This window comes from Anolis carolinensis, chromosome 2, assembly GCF_035594765.1.
Source record: "Anolis carolinensis isolate JA03-04 chromosome 2, rAnoCar3.1.pri, whole genome shotgun sequence".
Classification (NCBI taxonomy): Eukaryota; Metazoa; Chordata; class Lepidosauria; order Squamata; family Dactyloidae; genus Anolis; species Anolis carolinensis.
The window spans coordinates 222,923,446-222,940,970 of NC_085842.1; the positions used below are offsets into that span (position 1 = coordinate 222,923,446).

General features: G+C 43.2%; 2 long non-coding RNA genes across 2 annotated transcripts; one reads left to right on the plus strand and one right to left on the minus strand.

The window, feature by feature from the left end:
• The first annotated feature begins 17 nt into the window (after positions 1 to 17).
• LOC134296559 (uncharacterized) lies at positions 18 to 4,824 on the plus strand. Its single transcript, XR_010003352.1, has 2 exons — positions 18 to 160; positions 3,930 to 4,824. It is a non-coding gene; the product is annotated as an uncharacterized LOC134296559 (long non-coding RNA).
• On the minus strand, positions 2,348 to 6,042 carry LOC134296558 (uncharacterized). The gene is made up of 4 exons (XR_010003351.1): positions 5,913 to 6,042; positions 3,938 to 4,009; positions 3,041 to 3,697; positions 2,348 to 2,586 (listed from the first exon to the last, which is right to left on the minus strand). It is a non-coding gene; the product is annotated as an uncharacterized LOC134296558 (long non-coding RNA).
• Positions 6,043 to 17,525: the final 11,483 nt, after the last annotated feature.

The following is a 17,525-nucleotide window of genomic DNA, read 5'->3' on the forward strand; positions in this document are numbered from 1 at the left end:
TGCGGCGCCCTAGAGTCAAGCGGGCATAGAAGGGCCAACTTCCGGGTTTGTTTTAACCTCTCCGTTGAATAGCGCCCGGTGCATCTTTCTCAGCCATCCAGCTGCACTTCCTGCCATTCATGAATGTTCCCCTTGTCATGGCCGGAATCACTGGGTTGCGGTGAGTTTTCCGATCTGTATGGTCATGTTCCAGAAGCATTATCTCCTGATGGTTCGCCCACATCTAGGACAGGCATCCTCAGAGGCATTGTGAGGTATTGGAAACTAGGCAATTGTGGTTTATGTATCAGTGGAAGGTCCAGGCTGGGAGAAATAACTCTTGTCTGTTTGAGGCAAGTGTGAATATTGCAGTTGGCCAGCTTGATTAATATTGAATAGCCTGGCAGCTTCAAAGCCTTGCTGTTTCCTGCCTGGGGGAATCCTTTGTTGTGAGGATTGTTGTTCTGATTGTTCTTTATTTAAAGGTAAAGGTTTTCCCCTGACGTTAAGTCCAGTCGTGACCGTCTCTGGGGGTTGGTGCTCATCTCCATTTCTAAGCCGAAGAGCCGGCGTTATCCGTAGCCACCTCCAAGGTCATGTGGTCGGCATGATTGCATGGAGCGCCGTTACCTTCCCACCAGAGCGGTACCTATTGATCTACTCATATTGGCATGTTTTTGAACTGCTAGGTTGGCAGTAGCTGGGGCTAACAGCGGGCGCTCATTCCGCTCCTGGGATTTGAACCTGGGACCTTTCAGTCTGCAAGTTCAGCAGCTCAGCGCTTTAACACACTGCGCTACCACCAGGGGCCCGTACTGTATTTACTATCCTGTTTTTAGATTGTTTTTTTTATACTGGTAGCCAGATTTTGTTCATTTTCATGGTTTCCTCTTTTCTGTTGAAATTGTCCATATGTTGGTGGATTTCAACGGCTTCTCCGTATAATCTGACATGGTGGTTGCTAGGCTAGAGTGGTCCAGCATTTCCATGTTCCCAAATAATATGCTGTGTCCACGTTGGTTCATCAAGTGCTCAGAAGACAGGGGAATTCCAGACAAGAAACAATCAGGGCCAGTTAACACCTCCCAACAAAGGATTCTCCCAGGCAGGAAACAGCCAGGCTTTGAAGCTGCCAGGCTATTCAATGCTAATCATCACTTGCCTCAGGCAGACTACAGTTCTTTCTTCCACCCTGGACCTTCCACAGATACATAAACTACAATTGCCTAGTTTCTAACACCTCACAATGCCTCTGAGGATGCCTACCATAGATGTGGGCAAAACATCAGGAGAGAATGCTTCTGGAACATGGCCATACAGCCCAGAAAACTCACAGTAACCCAGTATCATGACTATATTTTATATTGATTTATATCCCGCTTTGGCCTTTCATAGGGCCCTTTGTAAAAAGGTAAAGGTAAAGGTTTCCCCTGACGTTAAGTCCAGTCTTATCCGACTCTGGGGGTTGGTGCTCATCTCCATTTCTAAGCTGAAGAGCCAGCGTTGTCCGTAGACACCTCCAAGGTCATGTGGCCGGCATGACTGCATGGAACGCCATTACCTTCCCGCCGGAGCGGTACCTATTGATCTACTCACATTTGCATGTTTTCGAATTGCTAGGTTGGCAGAAGCTGGAGCTAACAGCGGGCGCTCACTCCGCTCCCCGGGTTTGAACCTGGGACCTTTCGGTCTGCAAGTTCAGCAGCTCAGCGCTTTAACACCAGAGGCTCCTTTGACATGACCCTTTATCCCATGATCTGATCCCAGATTATCTGCTTTGAACTGGAATATAGGAGTCCCCGCTGCCAGATAACCTGAGATAAACTGGGATTGGATCCTGGGATACAGGGGCAGTATGGAAGGGCCTGTAGATCAGGCATGAGCAAACTTTGGCCCTCCCGGTGTTTTGGACTTCAACTCCCACAATTCCTAACAGCCGGTAGGCTGTTAGGAATTGTAGGAGTTGGAGTCCAAAACACCGGGGGGGGGGGGGGGAGTTTCCCCATGCCTGCTGTAAATCCCACATTATCTGCTTTGATCTGGGTTATATAGCAGTGTGGACTCATGGAACCCAGTTCAAAGCTGATATTGTGGATTATCTGTCTTGATATTTTAGGTCTGAGCTTAGGAGCAAAGCAGGACCAGCCCTGGTTAGGACTTGGATGGGAGACTGCCAACAAATAACCAAGGACCCTAAGCTGCCTTTCAAAGGGAAGCATTGACTAGGCTGCTGACCAAGCCTACAGACCCTGGTCTTCTCAAGTGGTCACCCATCTATGACATAACCGGGCCCGATCCTGCTTAGCTTCCATCTTCAGGTGACATGGGTGTTCAAGGAAGCCATATGAAATTGATGAGATCTCTCACATTATAGGAATACATGTTTAATATCTGAAGTGCTGGGGACCAGAACTGTTTGAGATTTTTGATCCAGATCCATCATTAGTTGAAGTCAGTCACACAGCTCTCCGGGTGTGGATGGAATACAACTCCCATCCTCCTCCTTCAGGCCTTCCTTCCAAAATTCCCCACTTCCTGAGTTGGATCATGATAGGCATGTGTGGCAAGTTGGTCCAGCTCCATCGTCAGTGGGAGTCACGCAGCTCTCTGGATGGGGATAGAATACAACTCTTATCATTCCTTTTTAGATTCCCCTCCAAATCCCACCATTTTTCAAGTTCCAGCTAGCTGAATTTGAAGGGCACAGTCTTCAGTCTCGAGGTTGCTGATATCCACTAGTGACATCCTCCTTAGAAAGAGGAAGCACAGAGAAAGCAGGGAAACAGTCACCTGCTTGGCCCCTCCAATCTCTTCATTTGCCCTTCTCTAAGAATTGAAATAGGGCCCTACTCCCTTGTGTTGCAGTGCTTGGGCAGAAAGGTAATCCTTCTGCCTTTCGTTCCCTACCCAGGATTCAAAAGAGCCCTCTAAAGACCCAATATTTTTGCTTTCCAGTCTTGGTGGGTGAATTCACCCCCCCCCCCCCCAGGAATCCTTCCTCTGAATTCAGGACCCCCCTCTTCTTTACAAAAATATAATTCTTCTGCCTTTGGTTCCTTACCCAGGTTTTGAAAGACTGCTAAAATGGGTCCCCCACTCATCATGGTCTCTGGGCTTGGTGTGGTGCTGGTACACTCCAGGAATGCTATGAAAGAGATGAGACATTTTCTCTGAAACCCTGACCCCTTTCTTTTTCCAGAAGTCTGATGCTTCTGCCTTTAGCGCCTTATCCAGATTTCGTATGCTTTGATGGAGCCTCACTCTTCATGGCCTCTGGTCTTCGGGGTGGTGTTGGTGGTAAAGTGCAGAAACGAAGAGACATTTCCTCTGAAACCTTGACTCCCTCCTCTTTGCAAAAGTATAATGCTCCTGCTTTTCTCTCCTTATCCAAAACTGAAGAGAGCCTTCCGATATGGTGGTTTTTAATAGCTCTTGAGCACTCCTGAAGACAAGATGTCCACTAATGTCCCTACATTTCTTCTTAAAGGTTTCGTCTCATATGGAACATATAAGATGCATTGATGCACTCCAGCATTAATTTGATGATAGCTTGTTTGGTGTTGTGACTGAAACTCCTGTTATTGGAGGTGGTACATGTTCTGGGGGTGCTGGAGTGTGTGCTGAGTGTGGAGGCGCTAGGACTGAATCTAATGGTTCCGAGGCACTTGTTGTTGAGGTTGGTGTGCTTCGTGGTGAGGCAAGGTGATGAGGTTGAGAACTAGTAAAGAGAAGAAAATCACAAAATGTCAACAACAGAACCCTTTGTAAGCCATGCTGAGGAGATAGAGGGTTATTACAGGATCCAGAGATGGAACTCCCTGATTGAATGTGATGGGGGGGGGGAGGGTCCCTATGAAAAGCAGAATAGCAACATGGCTATTAGAGCACTTTCTATGAAACCTTGACCTGCTTCTCTCTTCTTCTAATAAATTTAATGCTTCTGCATTTAGCTCCTTACCCAAGATTCCACTTGGTTTGGCTCCCCGTCCTTCCTGGCCTTCAGTGGTGGCCGAAACATTGTGCAGAAGTGCTGTGAAAGAAAGAGAAGAGCATTTCCTCTGAAGTCTTGACCCCTTCCTTCTCTGCAGAGATATACTGCTCCTGCCTTTCACTTCTTACCCAAGACTGAAGAGAGCTTTCCGAAGAGGTCTTCAACTGGCCCAGAGCACTAGTGAAGATAGCCATGATAAAGGGTCACACCTCCTTGTCAAATGTATGTAGCCATGATAAAGGGTCACACCTCCTTGTCAAATGTATGTATTTCTAAAGGACATAAAGAAGGCTACACATCTGCCAGCAGAAGATCTTTTGTTTTTTCCCCACGGATTTGCATGGTTTCAACTCTGGTGCTAACCAGATTCATTGGGGGAGCCAACATGTGTAGGGTGAAGGCAGTGGCAGCCTTTCCCTTCAATCCCCAGCAGCTGGGGATTCAGGAGTCCACTACAGTGTTCCCTCACTTATCGCGAGGGTTATGTTCCAGGACCACCCACGAAAAGTGAAAATCCGCAAAGGAGGGACACTATATTTGTGTTGTTTACAATCTCACTGGCAAGTAAGATTGACATCCGGCAGGCTCCATCCCTTTTGAGTTTTAGAAAGAAAGTGAAGACCTGGCTATGTGAGCAAGCATTCAAAGAATAGGTTTCGTTGGCTTTGACTCGGTCTGGACAATGTTTTGTGGATGAATGGCTTAAGTATTTTGTATTATTTTAAATCTATATTTAATTGCTTTTTGTATTGTTGTGTATTGGCATTGAATTCTGCCAGTTTTGTAAGCCGCCCTGAGTCCCTTCGGGTGAAAAGAGCGGGATAGAAATAATGGGAATAAATAAATAAATAGCATTTCTGTCCCCTCTTTGTCTCTCAAGCACGTGCATGCCTTGTGAGGCGAAATCAAAGCTGCTTCAGCCTCCTTTTCTCTCCCTTCAGCTTCCCCTTCCTTCCTTCCTTCCTTCCTTTCTTACTTAGGCTTCTCCTTAGGAAGGAAGTAGAAAGAGGGATTTATAATATTCTTTTATTATTTCTACTATTATTTTAGTGTTTATTAAAAACCGCGAAACAGTGAAGGGGCGAAAAGCGAACCACAAAGTAGTGAGGAAACACTGTATTTCTAAATCAGGGGTCCCCAAACTAAGGCCCGGGGGCCGGAATCGGCCCATTGAAGCCATTTATCCGGCCCCCATGGCACAAGGGCAGAAGGGGGTTGGGCTAAATGACCCAAGGGGTCTCTTCTTCTCTTACAACCATTATTATTATTATTATTATTATTATTATTATTATTATTAACATTGAGGCTGGGTGGCCATCTGTCAGGGGTGCTTTGCTTGTGCTTTCGGTGCACAAAGGCAGAAAGGGATAGGACTAAATGGCCCAAGGGGTCTCTTCCAAAACTCTTTTTTATTATTGTTGTTGTTGTTGTTAATTATTATTGCTCGGTGGCCAACTATAGTCCGGCCCTCCAACGGTCCGAAGGATCGTGAACTGGCCCCGTTTAAAAAGTTGAGGGACCCCTGATATATTGTATGTACATACAACTTGTAAGCCGCTCTAAGTCCCCTTCGAGGTGAGAGAGGGTGGGGTATAAATGTAGTAAATAAATAAATAAATAGTTGTGGTTGGGTTTTTTGTTTTTTGTTTTTGCACTACAAATAAGACATGTGCAGTGTGCATAGGAATTTGTTCGTATTTGTTTTCAAATGATAATTTGGCCCCTCAACAGCCTGAGGGACCATGAACCGGCCCTCCACTTAAAAAGTTTGAGGACCCCTGTTCTAAATGGTAAAATGCAGAAACACTGGGGGGGGGGGGAGAAGAGACTCATGGAGAGAGGGTTTCCTTTTGCCTTCCTCTGAGGCTGAGAGAACATGACTTGCACAAGGTCACCCAGGGCTAAGCAAGGATCTGAGTAAAGGAGAACGGAGAATACCTACAGGCAGGAGACTCCAGAGCCACCTTTCCAGACCTCCATCACCAAGGAAAATGTTCCCTGCAGATCTTCTTGATGTTCTACAAAGGAGAAAGGAGAACACAGTTAGAGGGAAGAGTGTGAGGGAATATGAAATAGAGACTCCATATTGCGATGAGTTCACTGGAAAGGGTTGCTATGGCGACAGCTGCTTGGCTGATCAAGCCAGCATTCTGATTGGCTGTTGCCTCTGGCTTGGCAGAGGTAGGCCAACGGTTTTTCTGATATTATATTTCATATTTTGCCTCTTCTGGAGAGTGGAGAAAAGAAGCTGACAGGATTTTTTGGTCAGGAATGTTATGGCTGTCGTGCTCTCCAAAGTTTGACCATTTAAAGAAGAGATGAGGCATATTTAAAAGGATTGTTACATATTGTTGCCCTATATATGTGTTTGAACTCTTGAACCTGAATAAAGATACTGTTATTGTTTTATTCAAGCCTACGTGACAGCCTTATTACACATCAGAGTTTATTTTGATTTAAAGACGATGATAAAGCTTCCATTTAGATTTTTATTTTACACAACCACACAACAAAGAGGACAGAGATGCCTTCGGAGAGAGGCTGTCTTGGGTCCATTGCTCTTCCTTGGCAAATTGAAACCCCAACGGCCTCAAACCTGCATCCAACTAGCCCATTCCTCCCCACCTTCTCTGGGGCATTGAAAGGAGAAAAAAAGCCACAACACATAAGCCAAGAAAAGTTTCTCTAAGACTTCATCAGAAAAGCTTAAGAAGTTCTGCTCCAGAATATCCCCTTGGCCTCACACACTGCCTGATCCAGATGGACTGACAAGGATGAGCCTGAAGTTAGTTGGGCCTCTTCTTGCTTACATCCTCCTCTTTCCAGCTCATTTTTCTGAGAATAGAAGTAGAGGAGAGGGAACATCAGCCAGATGAAAATCAACCTTGAATCCTCAGATGAGATTAATTTCCCTTTCAAGTAAAACAGTACACTTTCATCCAAACTTAGAGAAGTCTCCCACTCTTTGTATTCAAGGCTGCTCATGTTGCTCAACATATCCTCCATGGAATCTTATCGAAGTACCAAATAAAATCCACATCTAGGAAACCTGCAATAACACAGGTGATTCCATCTTTTCATATAGAGAACATCCTTCTGCCCTCCCTAGCCCTTCCATAGGGGGCAGGTCAGCCTTGCCCACCCAATTGTTCAAAGGCTTTTCATCTTCATTACTGTCACTGAGGGAAATTGATCATGGAATTGTGCTGGAGGGCCACATATACTTTTGTTGAATATTCTGTGGCACTGCATATCCATCTTTTATCATAGATTTTTATCTGGATTAATCTATAATAGATAGTGCATAATGCAAGGCCTTGTGTCTCTCAGATCAATTTTTTTTTTAGAGTTGGAAGAGACCTTGTGGGCCATCCAGTCCAACCCCATTCTGCCAAGAAGCAGGAAATTGCATTCAAATCACCCCTGACAGATGGTCATCCAGCCTCTGTTTAAAACACTCCAAAGGAGCCTCCACCGCACTCTGGGGCAGAGAGTTCCACTGCTAAATGGCTCTCAGTTAGGAAGTTCTTCCTAATGTTCACGTGGAATCTCTTTTCCTGTAGTTTGAAGCCATTGTTCTGCATCCTAGTCTCCAGGGCAGCAAGAAACAAGCTTTCTCCCTCCTCCCTGTGACAACCCCTCCTATATTTATATATGGCTATCATGTCATCTCTCAGCCTTATGCTAAATATGCCCAGCTCTTTAAATCGCGCTTCATAGGGTTTGTTCTCCAGATCCTTAATGAAAAATTATTGCAACCCCGCCACCCCACCCTCTGGATCTTGGCTGGTGCTGAACAGAGTAGCCTGGAAGACAGAGCTGAGAGAGGTTAGCCCCACCCAACTCGTCCAACCAGGTCTCTGTTATACATGTCAAATCTGCTCACTCTTCTAATATCAGATCACCAATAATGGTCATTTTCTCATTAACTGATCTGGTGTTCAGCAGCACCAGCTTTAATCCATTAGGTCCGCCATCCTGGGTACCCAAATTCACCTTGTCAGGAGACCCTTTTGGAAAGGTTCAAAACCGTATGGGAAGCTAAGGGAGTAGTGGGTAACCAGTTCTGACTTTGTGATCGAGGTGACCACCCCCCCCCCCCCCGGACTTTGTAAAAGATAGTTCAAAAATCAAGACTTTATGTTCTATATTCCATATATTTATAGTAGAAGGTGATTGAGACTTTTTACTGGAGTTTACTGTGGATTATCCCTGCACTCTGAGGCAAGAGATAACAACTTCATGAATTGTAAAATCATGCTGCTAAAACTCCACTTTTATGAATTTCCATGCTGGGTTCTCCAGATGTTATGAACTTCGTTCTTATCAAATATTTTCAATTGTTTATACCATTCATGATTCCCTTTTATGCAATGTAACTCACTTTTATGAATTCTCCCTTATTTCCATGAAATCTATCTATCTGCCTATATGTATTTGTACTCTTTGGGATCCCCAGAAAATATGTATTTTTCCCAGCATGGTTCATATTCCAACTTTATTTTATTTTTCATTTTATTTCATATAATTGTCAAGTCATGAAATCAAATAGGAAATATTTTGAACTCAACCTGAACCCCAGAAGTTATCCCATTTCCTATGACCCAGGCTTCCCTTCCCAAAAACAAAAGGATAATCTGCCCCCGCTAAAACCCAATCAAATTCAAATTGCATGGACAATATAGGGCTTGAGTCGCCGAATTCGGAGTGTTGACCTAAAGGTGATTCGCCCCAAGGCAAACATTGTCATATCTCACCCAAAGGAAAATCCAGGACACCTCAGGAAGGCGCCCTGCGGAGCCTGTCAATATGGCTCATCACCACCCATCTTTGCTTCCACCTCTGACACCCCAAGGCATATCTAAAATCTGTATACGTGACAGAAACCCGGACACACTTGATTGCTGCCATTAATCACCCTTTAGAAATCAGTCTAGCAGGACTTAATCCGACAGTTCCTGCCCTGTCACCTCATTGTTTCAATAACTCCCGCCTTCTCTTTCCTGATTGGCCCGAGTAGAGACAAAAGGCAGCTTCCTATTGGGCCAACGGAGCAAGGCGGGAAACGAAAGCCCGCCTCGTTCAACCTTCTAGCCTATCAACGATCAGATGGGCGGGGGAGCGGGGCGGGAAATTCAAAGGGCTGTCAGACCGAAATTTTGTATAAATATGGCTTTATTTTGATTGTATGGTACCCTAGTAGACCGAATGATCGCTACTAGAGTCCTCTTCAGCTGAATTGCTCAATAAAGACTCCTTGGCGGATTTTCCTTCAACTTTGGCGGACTTTCTTCATTTCGGCTTCAGGTTGTATTGCGGCTCATTTTCCTATTGGCTCCGCCAAGGTCCGTTCTCTCAGGACCGGATCGGGTCTCTCCTCAAGGGCCCTGATCCCCTAAAACGCGGTCGACAACAACTTGATGTATTGTTATTATGAAAGTAACTTCTTTTTCTCTGGACAACTCTTTTCCCAAACATCAGCATTTTCTCTCAAGTGCAGGCCTTTCTCAAACATAGGCCTTTTGCAACTTAGGTCAATCAAAACATATGGGACTTATAGACATTGGAAGTATCTTTGAAAATTCTCTTTTTAAACCCACGTCCCCCTCAGTGGAATAATATCTAGCATGGGAGGATGATCTCTTGTCTGTTGGAGGGAAGAATGAATGCTGTAATTAGTCACCTTGATTGGCCTTTAGTGGCCTTGTAGTTTCAAAGCCTGGCTGATTCCTCCCTGAGTGATTCCTTTATTGGGAGATGTTAGCTGGCTGGGTTTTTCTTTCTGGAATTTCCCTGTTTTCAGAGTGTTGCTGTTTATTTACTGTCCTGATATTAGAGTTTATATTGTCCTGTATTATCATACCATATTTTTATATATATTATATATTTATTATCCTAATTATGTTGCAAGCGCCGCTGGGCGGGGAGGTTTCTGCCCACGCTCCCCATTGGGAAGCAGCAGCACCATTGCCAAGTGGCACAGCCTTCCCTTGGGGGTGAAAAGCTCCAGCCGACAGGAGGAGTGGGTCCGTGGCACTGCCCTTCTGAGCACGCCTGGCAAGTGAGGGGAATCTCAAGGAAATCCGCCACTTGTTCTTTCCTCTTGGCTCTTCTACCTTCCCTCCCTCCACCCGCTCACCTGCCAGCTCTTGCCTTTTTACACGGGTGTTTTTTTCCTTGCACAGTTTCTCCAGTGGCTCCTGACTCCATAGCTAGGCCTCACTCACCGCCTGGCTCCAGTAGCAGCCAGGGGGAGGGAGGAGGAGAGTAGTCGGCACCCTGGCCTGGCCTTGCCATGGAAAAGTTCCCCCATGTGAGTTCTGTTGGCCGGCCCAGCTCTCAGCGCGGAGCAGGAGAGCCACCTCCCCTTGTTGTCCTCCTCCTCCCTCCTCTGGCCCCTCCTCCTCCATACTCTTGTTCCAGCTCGGGTGCTTGAGGACTCGTATGCCTCCATCAACCGGGCTGAGCAGCAATGCTGCCCCCTCCATCATTGTCCTTCTCCCTCCTCTACCTCCTCCTCCTCCTCCTCCTCAGTTTCAGGCTTGGGCGCTGGAGGACTTGCCCGTCCTGGCCGAGTAGGCCTCCTTCAACCATGCCCTGCCGCAGATCCCCATGGGCATGGGGAAGGAAGAGAAGTCGGTTGGTGGGAGAAATTCAAACCCCTCCCTGCGCCATCGCCTCCTCTGCGCAGGCATGAGATGGCTGCCATTTCCTGGTGTTGCATCAGCCTCCGAGTGCCTTTTTTCTTTCTTTTTTTTGGGGTGGGTGGGTGGGTGGCTGCTCCGCGCATGTGCAGAATGCATTATTGAGTTTTTGGTTTTTTCTGTCATTTCCACATAGTATTTTTATGTTTTTATGTTGTAAAAACACAGACCGGATGACTATGTCTTTTGCTGCCAAATTTGGTGTTATTTGCTCCAATAGTTTTGTTGTTTAAATTAAGGGAAAAACGGTCAGAACATTTTATATATATAGATTGACTCAACCAAGAAAGCTACATCCCTGCGTTCCAAACTGCTGAAGACATGAGATCTCCCATTTGAAGGGCTGTCATGGGTTAAAGCCAAATGACAATAAATTTTAGGGTCTAGAAATCTCGCAGAGACTCGTCAGTCTTTAACCTTCTCAGCTCTGGGATTCAATTTTAGCCTAAAATAAATTTGTAAACCCACTACTTCATTTTTGACACATATTTGTATGATAGTAGTATGGATATTGTGAACTATCTTAGGTGGGGTGCCCTCACAGTAATATCCAATCCTGTACTGTGTGGCAGCTGAGTCCAAAGTTTAAAAGCACTGTTTGGGGTGCTGAACGTATTGGAGAAAGAATTCAGCACTTTGGATGGCATCTTTAAAGTTTAAACTAAAACTTGGACAAAATTCTCAGCTCTGCTGGGAGAGAAATGAGGGCATGCTTCACAAATCTATTGGAGAAAAATCGGGAATCTCCACAGGCTTTTGGAAGCGTGACCCTTTTGGAGATTAATTGGCATTCACACTATTTGGAATAATCATAAACTTTTGGAAAGGCATGACCTTGTTAGTGAGGGAGATGTAGTTTTAAAATGGGATTTTCATGGAAGCTTTCAATGATTGTAAGTCCCATATGTCCTGATTTACAGCCATATGTGCCTGCTTTTGCAGACGGCCTTCATTTGCAAAAATACTGATGTGTAGAGAAAGAGCTGTCAAGGATGAATTCACTAGAGTTGGACAGACAGTACTCCCTAATACTCCCTTAATTTCCCAGCTGCTTGAAGTACCGCTCTATAGATACTTTCCAACGGAATGTTCATGGCCGGAGAACAATAGACTATAGTTGTGTCATTGTTAAGATCCCACATGTGTTGTAGCCAGCTTAGACCAATGAGATGATTGCTGTATACCAGTGGTTCTCAATCTGTGGGGCTCAAGAATGAAAATCCGGTCTGTGAACCTTCTTTCTCTTTATTAATTTTATTTCTGTTCCTTTCCACAGAGCTGACCATTGCATTGGATAGATCACGCCAGCTCTAGATTATTAAATATGGTTTTCTGCGGGCGAGCAGATGGCAACTACTGAATGGCATATGTTCTCTATCAGAAACTAGAACTGATGTGGTCTATCCAGTGCAATTGTCTGAATCAGCACCTCAAATAACCAAACCGATTCTAAAGTTGACCAAAAATTGATTCGTAACCTTTTTGGTACTAATGTTGGAGAATGCTCCCCGGTTACAGTGGTCCCTGGTTAAAGTGGGCCCTGTTCAAAAAAAAAGTTGGGAACCACTGCTGTATACTAATGAGGATGTGTCTTTAATTTTCTGTGAAAGTGATAAAAAGCATTGCAACCCCATTTCAAGTTGGGACAAAACTTTTGTGGAGTGGGCACTGATGTCACCTTATTGCTAGGCCCGCAATAATAAATAGCCTTTGCAGAAGAACCGAACTTGCTTCTTCATTGCACCGCTACTCAGGCTTTTAGGGGACTCCTGAGCTCACGCAGAGTCCGTCTGGCGTGCTGGTGAGTTTTAGCCCCTACATTCGTAACCTTTTTGTAAAGTATGATCTTCCTGAGAAGAGTTAAAAACTCGCTTGAGTCAAACTTCTCCTTAGTGGTAAATATGCACTAGTACTCATGCAAGGCAATTTCAGTTTCTCAGCTATTAGACTGAATTCCCTGGTTATCCCCTGGCTATCTCTTTGAACTGTTAGGGACAAAGATATGCCAGTGCACAAAATATATACCTGATGTTTAGAAGTGTTATTTCAGTTGCCGAAATAAATATCTACTCTCTCATTGCTTTTAAATCATGGTCTCAAGAGTCCAAAAATAAGTAGTCTTCATTAAAAGTTAACAGAGTTGATTTACTTACAAAGTTCATGTATTTGACATACAGGTACATTGCTATTGGTTTCATGTTAACTGAATTATACTTATAACTGTATTATACTGTATTCTACTTCAACTGACTGTACTATACATCTGCTCCAGACTCGTACTCTACCTGCAGCATACCAACTATATACTCTTGCTCTGACACCAACAGACTTCACTGACTTCTCACTTCCAAATGACTCAATCCTCAACTGACTTCTAATTCAATCACATTCTAAGGTCAGGGTCACATGGTCTGCAGTTCCTCCCACAACCTCTAACAACATAGAGTTAAGGGAAAATACACAACAATACATACATATAATAAACAATCTCAATTATATACATAACAAATAACTGGTATAGGAGGCTTATAGAAAGCACTGTCTGGGGTGCTAAACGTATTGGAGAGAGAATTCAGCACTTTGGACGACATCTTTGTTTAGACTAAACTTGAGCAAGATTCTCAGATCTGGTGGGAGAGAAATGAGGGCATTCACACAAATCAAGGATACCCTTGCTTTCCTCCCTTTAAGAATCAGGCCACTTCTACATTCCTTTTCTCCGTCCTTGCTAAGCATTTGCAAAGGCTTGATTTCTGCCTAGAAAAGATTTTGAACAGAGCTATGAAATAGCCACATCGGCATAGATGTAGGTTCCTAACTGGATGCCCTCCATAGTATATAGTGACTCTTAAAAATAATTTCTCTAATTAATTATTACGTTGCTTTGGTTCATAGCTGAAGCATTGTGTGCACTTTTCCATGCACTGCCCACTTTTTCCAAGCCTGGTGAAAACCAGTGATATTATCTGATCTCATAGTTGGGTGTATTCCAAAAACTATCTCCCTATGTCTCCATCTTTAACTCTGCCTCTTTCTCAGCACTGAGCTAAAAAGGGGAAAATGGTGTTTTCTAATTCTCCCAATAAGAAGGCATGCAGCAGCTCTTATTTTTGCTTGTTGTTTTTTTTTTTTGCTCTATGAATTTTTCTTTAGTAAACAGATAGATGGAAACAGATGGAGTGTTATAAATGGCTAACTGAAATCTCTATATATTATATGTAGGTGGCATGGTGATTACTCATTAAAAGTCCTATCTGGAAATATCCATCCAGACAATAGTAGTGTTTTTAACAGGGCTGATGGGGGTTATAGGCCCAAAAGCACCAGGGGGTAAAAGCTACCCATTCTGGACATGAATACATGACTTGAATCCTATTGGTTATTCACAATTAAAGTAGACTAATTGTTGGATGGTAAATGCATAGGAAGCAAAAGTACATTCCCATCCACCCTTGGCTCCATGCTTTTGTATTTTTCGTAGATCACAGGTTAAATTTCCATTTTCTTACCTGTTGGTTAAAATAGAATTGGAAGAGACCACAAGACCCATCCATTCCCACCCCCCTCCAGGCAGGAACACAGAATCAAAGCAGATGGCTATCCAGCCTCTGAGAAGGAGACACCACCACACTCCGAGGCAGTGTATTCCACTTGTCAGGCAGCTCTTACTGTCAGGATGATCTAATGATTAGGTGCAATCTCTTAATTTCAAATTATTTCCTCTGTGTCCTAGTCTCCACAGGAAACTTTTACCGATGCCAAATTTTTGGGATCACAACATTAAGCTAAGGGGACCCCACCTGGAGTCTGGATTCACAGTTTAAGAAGCAGTGTTTTAGTAAGCGTTTGGGGACAAAAAAAGGTTATCTTTTTGTGAGTGTAAAGGTTGTGGGGAGGTGCTGTTCTCCAAGGTCTCCTGAAGCGTTATTCCCTGACCTTTCATGACATGATACATCAGGTGTCCTTCACGAGTGCTGCTTGAAGCAAAGCAAGGTATAAATACCACATCTAACAAGAGTGAATATGTTTATCTGACTGAGAAATATATTGTCCCAGTTCTGCACTGAAGAGCAGCACTTTTTCTTGTTCAGTGTTTAATACCTTTGTAAGCATTACTTGCAAATAGAACATATGGCATAGGCACATGCAACATTGTATGCGACCATACCTGAAAATACTGTGCATTGTGACACAACGTTACAGGCACATATGTGATTCATATATGAAAGCATTGAGAAATACTGTAAACATGGTGTGTCTGTTAAATTATAATTGTTCTGAACCATTGCATTTAAAACTAAGGTTTCAAGGGAGTGTACATTTACTGCAGACCTTGGAATCATAAGCTCAAAGACCCAATGTTTACACCAACAGGCAACAATAAAAAATATATCATCCCTTGCCTATTTTGCAAATGTCACTCACCTTTTCACTTCGTTTAAATCACTCATCATATTCTAGCTGGGAGTAACAGCCTTTGTGACAAAGCGGGAATTATTATTAACTTGGAAGATCATGTTCTCTATAGTTGAATTAACTAGGAATTGTGTCTATTCAAAGCTGCCACAACCACTGAAGCTACACGAGGCACATGAACGGCTAGGGATGTGATTTTTCTCTGCACTTGAGCACAGCCAGAAAGTGAAGCTCTTGGCTTACAGTCTGTTGGAACTTCTATTTGCCTTGAAAGCCCACTCTGCACTTTGTGACCACCCCTGGTCTACTGAAACGCAAATACTGAAGCATGCTACGGTGCCCATCTGATCTAGAGTACAAAGGTATCTTATAGAAGATGAAGGTACAAGGCGCAAAAATCTGTACCTACCCAGTCGCAGATCTCACATACGCATCTTCTAGAAAACCGGGCGATACATGGGAGTTATTGGGGAAGCCATTATGGTATGACAAGATGGTTGCAATCTTGTTTCTTTTGAGATTGAAACTGTAGGATCTCTTTGCCAATCTGTTGTAGATCAAAGTGGAAGAAAGGATTCTACACACTGCAACTCATCAGCTTTCTTGGGACAACCCCCATACTCTTCCCTACTAAACTAAGCCTGCTGCTGCTTAAGCCCATACTAAACCCAACATGCTCTGGAGGGACTCACAACCTTTTGAGGTAACCTGGGAAACCTTTGTGAAGTCACCAGGTAGGCCTGGACCTTGAGGCAGCAAAATTGCCTTAGCATACTAACCTCTCCCAGAGTTGAGGGTTTATTTAGGCCTAATTCTAAAGTTGCTTCAAATTCAGTTTGGAAACAGGAGGACCTCATACATAATAGAAGCATAAGCTAGAATGAAGCTTTCAAATGTATAAAAAGAAAATTAGTGCTGTAGTAAATAAAAATACAGGAAGTTACTTTGCCATATTTGTATGTGGTCTGATATCTGGGTTATTCTTTGAAATTTAGTTCTTTAAAAAAAACCCTTGATGTAGGGATGGCAATACAAACTAAACAAAAAATGAATTAGCTCCAAATTGCTACTCTTTCCATTCCTGTAGCATTTGGAACTCTCAGGACAAAACTTGGTTGAAGATTAAAAAAATGCTCTCTCAATAACTCTGAAGATAGAAGAAAAATTACTTTTTCATTGGTGCTTCGAAGGAGGGAGAGGGATATTTGACTTTTTGTAGGCATCATGTCTATGCAATCTCCCAGGTTCTTGCTAAGTTCACTTACCTCATCTGAAAAGGATTTTTCCTGTTTTCAGTCTCACACAAAACAGTTGTGCTAACAGTTGTGCTAATTTAGTAGTACAGCAAACATAAGAAAGTGCATTATGTAACACATCTTTTATACATCTTACTAGGCAAATGTCATAAATATGACATGGCTCAGTATGTCAGGACTAATTCATATGGTAAAGTCTTCTGTCTTTGTTTTAATATGTAAATACATGACAATGTTCACAGAATAATTGCTGAGTAAACCATCAAGCCATAAATTGCTTTTGTGTGTGCGTGCGCTGAGCTTCTACATAATATAACAAGCCACGAAAGAAGCTTTCATCATGTGTTCTGACAAACATCCCCACTGAGCTACTGTTGTGGTCCAACTTCTGAAAGGATACAGATCCACAGACATGAGAGGGATGGAATTTCAACACATACCACAAGACCAACTATCTGATAACTAACTATACAGCTACATGTAAACATAAGGTATTGCTTTGTGTTGTGTGTTGCAAGTTAAGACACTTTCCTAAAACATGATGCTAATTTATATTTAAGACTTATCCAAGATTATTAACTGATGGGACGTCTGTTGCTACAGCTGTTCGTTTTCACAGCTCAGTGTTATATTTGTATTAAATGTGTGAACCTGGTATTGTTTAAATATTTCAGTGCAACATGCTAATTGGCAAATAAACATTATGCTTCTATTACACTACGTAACATGATTTTTGTTCCTGGGTTATAAATGTCATTTCTTAATTAGTCCTATCATAAAACATGGGGAGAGTATATTAAACTACAAGAACTGTGTTTTTGCAGTCTGTACAAAAGTTTTAAAATGGCACATGAAAGGTTAAAAATGGCAGCCACAAAAACAAAGTTTCTGGAATATAACATCAACTTTCACAGTAAGTACCACACAATTAAACAAGAAATAACACTTTCATACCAGGAACAGATTTTTTTTCAAATATTGTTAGTGTTATCAAAGAGGCTTCGGACAATGCATAGTTCTCAGATTATGGTTATAATCCAGCTCCTGGAGCAGTAATTTCTCAATCCAGAAGGTACACTATTCACAGAACTTCCAATAATCTGAAAGAGTGCATACATTTAAATCAACTAGTAACTGAACATGCAACCTGAGCCTCCTACACAAATCTATGAAAATTTT